Source organism: Brassica napus, unplaced genomic scaffold (assembly GCF_020379485.1).
Source record: "Brassica napus cultivar Da-Ae unplaced genomic scaffold, Da-Ae ScsIHWf_805;HRSCAF=1152, whole genome shotgun sequence".
Lineage (NCBI taxonomy): Eukaryota > Viridiplantae > Streptophyta > Magnoliopsida > Brassicales > Brassicaceae > Brassica > Brassica napus.
In genome coordinates, this window is record NW_026016851.1 from 145829 (window position 1) to 149741 (window position 3913).

Genomic DNA, 3913 nt, shown 5'->3' on the forward strand with positions numbered 1-3913 from the left:
GAACCTACCTACCGTATCCTAAGTCATTCAACCAACCACCCCTTGACTTAGAATCAGATAGATCATCCAGAATAGATAAACAGAACACACGAACAGATCCGGATCGTCCCCAAAGACAAATCCGTCTAACCGGATAGAATCTAGGTGCGACCAGCCAATGGAGTCCGGCTCAATGGCCCAACGGACTCCCTTACCTGATCCGGCCTTAGGCCTGGATCCAATCGGCCGAGTAAGCCTCAACCCTAATCCGGAAGGCTTAGCAACCGGTCAGACCTTGCGACTCTACCTTGGCTTAGACAAACCGTGACCATGTCTTAACTAGACAATCCATAGGCTGATCCATAAGGATCGGTCCTAACCTGTCCCGAAAGACACCGTTTGGAACATGTACCCTTTGGCCATTCGTGCCTCTTGGACATTCATGACTCTTGAAAACTCGTGCCCTTTGGGTCATTCCCAACCGTTCGTCCTAACCGCCCAGGCTTGGTGCGATCGGATCATCCCAATAACCGACCCGTGTCTAGGCTAGCGGTTTGATTATGTCCGGCCAAAGTCTAGGGACGTGTCCCTTGGACTCAACCAACACAACCTTTCGTGTTTAACCAGAGAGAAGAGAAGAGAAACGAATTGAAACAGATAAGGAGAGCCAGATGGGACTTAGGAACCGAGAATAGCCGCGGTGCGGTCGCATGGACCGTCCGTTCGTTCTGAAAGAGCCACGGCCCATCACATACCTTGTGAACCACGTCTGGGTTCTCCATGCTCTTCTCCTTGTCTTGATCTCCCATTCTTGACCGGAGTTACTTCTCAAACGATCAGTCGCCGGAACACAACACCACCACAATCGGCCTTTCTCTTGGCCGGAACTCTCTCTTTCTCTCTTTTTTTCTCTCTACGTTTTTCTCTGAGTATTTTACTCTGGAATTGGATATTGAAATCGACCAGAGAGCCCCCATATTTATAGAAAACGAGGGGGTAAGTCTTGGCCCACGAACATGCACGACTTGCTAGCGAATGGGCACCATCGGCCAAGGGTTGTTCCCTTTCGGCCACTTGCATCCCTTCGCCCTTTCTGATTGGGTTTGGGGTCGGTTACAAGCCCAACCCACGCCCCAGGCCTCCTGGACTTAGCCCACGGCCTTGTCCAAAGACGCAACAGCCCATAGCCTCATGGCCGGACCTCACAGCCCGCCACTGACCCGGACCGGACCATCGGCCTAAAGCCCGGACAGTCCGTCTAGCTGAGATGAGCTGACTCTCAGCTGTCTCAGCTGAATGAGCTAGTAGTCCAGCTAGTGGAGCTGACTTAGTAGGGACTGAGCTGGAGTGAACTGAACCTAGCTTCATTGAGCTGGCCGAGCTACTCGTCCACTTTGTCCAGTTACCGTCTTACTCGTCCTAGCTGTCTCTTAGCTTGTATAAGGTTAAGTCTAAGTTTCCTTATGTCCTTAACCTTCTTTCTCGACCATGGAATGCTTTCCTTGATGTCCTAAGACTGGCTTGCACGTTTCCTAGAACCATGGCCGTCCCAACAATCCTATTCAGGATTGGGGGCGTGACAAGTCTCCCCCCCCTTGGGATGGATTCGTCCTTGAATCCGAATCGAATGCTTCCTCGGAAACAAACTGATCCAACCACTCTGGGTACTCTGCTTTCATTCTAGCTTCAGTTTCCCAAGTGATTATATCCTGACCATTACAGTCCCAGACGACCTTGACCATCTGGACCGTCTTCTTCCTTATTGCTTTTTCCATCCTATCTATAATTCGAACTGGCCTCGTTTCCAAGGTTAGGTCCTTAACAAGATCGTCTGGAATGGCAGGAAGAGCGATGTCTTGGTCCGTCAGGCATTTCCGGAGTTGGGAGACATGTAACACATTATGAAATGCGTCCATCTTGGTCGGCAAGTCCAACTTGTAGGCCACCATCCCAACTCTTTCAATGACCTTGAACACCCCCAAGTATCTCGGATCTAACTTCCGTCTTCCGGAAATCCGGACTCGTCCTTTGAAGGTAATCATTTTTAGATACACCAAGTCACCTACTTGAAACTCGAGATCTTTCCTTTTTTGATCTGCATAGTTCTTTTGGCGGTCTTGTGCCTGTCTCATCTTGTCCCTCAAGAACTTGATCTTGTCGGTTGTCTCTTCGATAATCTCCAGACCAATCATGCTGCGTTCCCCAACTTGGGTCCAGCATAAGGGTGTCCTGCATTGATGCCCATACAGAGCTTATGGCGACATGCAAATACTACTATGGAAGCTATTGTTGTAAGCAAATTCTACCAGAGGTAGATGTTTCTCCCAGGAATCACCCCAGTCTAGAACACTTGCTCGCACCATATCTTCCAATGTCTGGATCGTTCGTTCAGACTGTCCATCCGTCTGTGGGTGATAGGCTGTACTCATGTTCACTCATGTTCCTAAAGCCTATTGGAAAGCCCTCCAGAAGTAAGATGTGAACCTTGAATCCCTATCTGAAACTATGCTTGCCGGCACACCATGTAGTCGGACGATCTCATCAATGTACTTACGTACAATCTGATCTACCTCATCTGACTTTTTGATAGCCAGGAAGTGTGCTGATTTGGTCAGGCGATCAACCACAACCCAAACCGCATCTTTCTTACTCCTCGTGGTAGGGAACCCAGTCACAAAGTCCATTGTGATGTGATCCCATTTCCATTCCGGAATAGGAAACTTTGCAATAACCCACTAGGCACTTGATGTTCTGCTTTGATGAGTTGGCAAGTGGAACACTTGGCCACCCACTCCGCGACATCTGCCTTCATACGGATCCAATGATAGAACTTCTTAATGTTCTGGTACATCTTGGTCGCACCAGGATGAACCGAGAATCTGAACTTATGAGCCTCCCTCATAATCTCTTCCTTTAGACTTCTATCATTAGGAACACTGATCCGACCGTTTACTAGGATGGTACCATCCTTTGCAGTTTGGTACTCCGTCCTATCATTCTGAGCAACCTTGTTCAGGTTCTCGTCCTGACCTTGAGCCAACCGAATTCGGGTAAGCAGGTCGGCCTGATTGACCGCCTCTAATCCGAGTGGTTCAGACTCTTTGGTTGATGCGTTCAACCGTAGGGCACGAACCGTACCGTCCAGGTCGTCCGCTTCTCGTTCGGCTGATACGTCGGCCCTTCTCCGGCTCAAGGCATCTGCGACCAGATTAGCCTTTCCCGGATGATTGGTGATATCCAGATCGTAATCAGCTACAAACTCCATCCACCTTCTCTGCCTTAAGTTTAACTCAGGCTGGGTGAATATATACTTAAGACTCTTATGGTCCGTAAGTATCTGAACCTTGGCACCATACAAGTATGATCGCCAAATCTTTAAGGCGAACACTACTGCAGCCATTTCAAGGTCATGGGTGGGGTAATTTCCCTCATGTTTTCTCAACTGCCTTGACGGATTGGCGATGACCTTCCCATGCTGGGTTAATACGCAACCTAGTCCTGTTATGGACGCGTCCGTATAAACTTCATAGGGTTGGTCAGCCTCTGGAAGAACCAAAATGGGTGCGCTAGTCAGCTTTTCCTTAAGCGCGGAAAAACATTTCCCACACTCCTCAGACCATGTGAACTTAACGTCCTTCCCGGTCAACCGTGTCATAGGCTGAGCCAAGCTTGCGAATCCTTTCACAAACTTTCTATAATAACCTGCCAGCCCTAGGAAGCTTCTGACTTCCGTGGCACTGCGTGGTCGAGGCCAATCCTTGATTGCCCTGATCTTCTCTGGATCCACCGAGACGCCCTCACCGGACACAATGTGGCCGAGAAACCCAATGCTCTTCTGCCAAAAACTGCATTTACTGAGTTTTGCATAGAGCTTGCGTTCCCGTAATCGTTCCAGCACGGCTCTCAGGTGTTTCCGATGAGATTCCTCATCCTT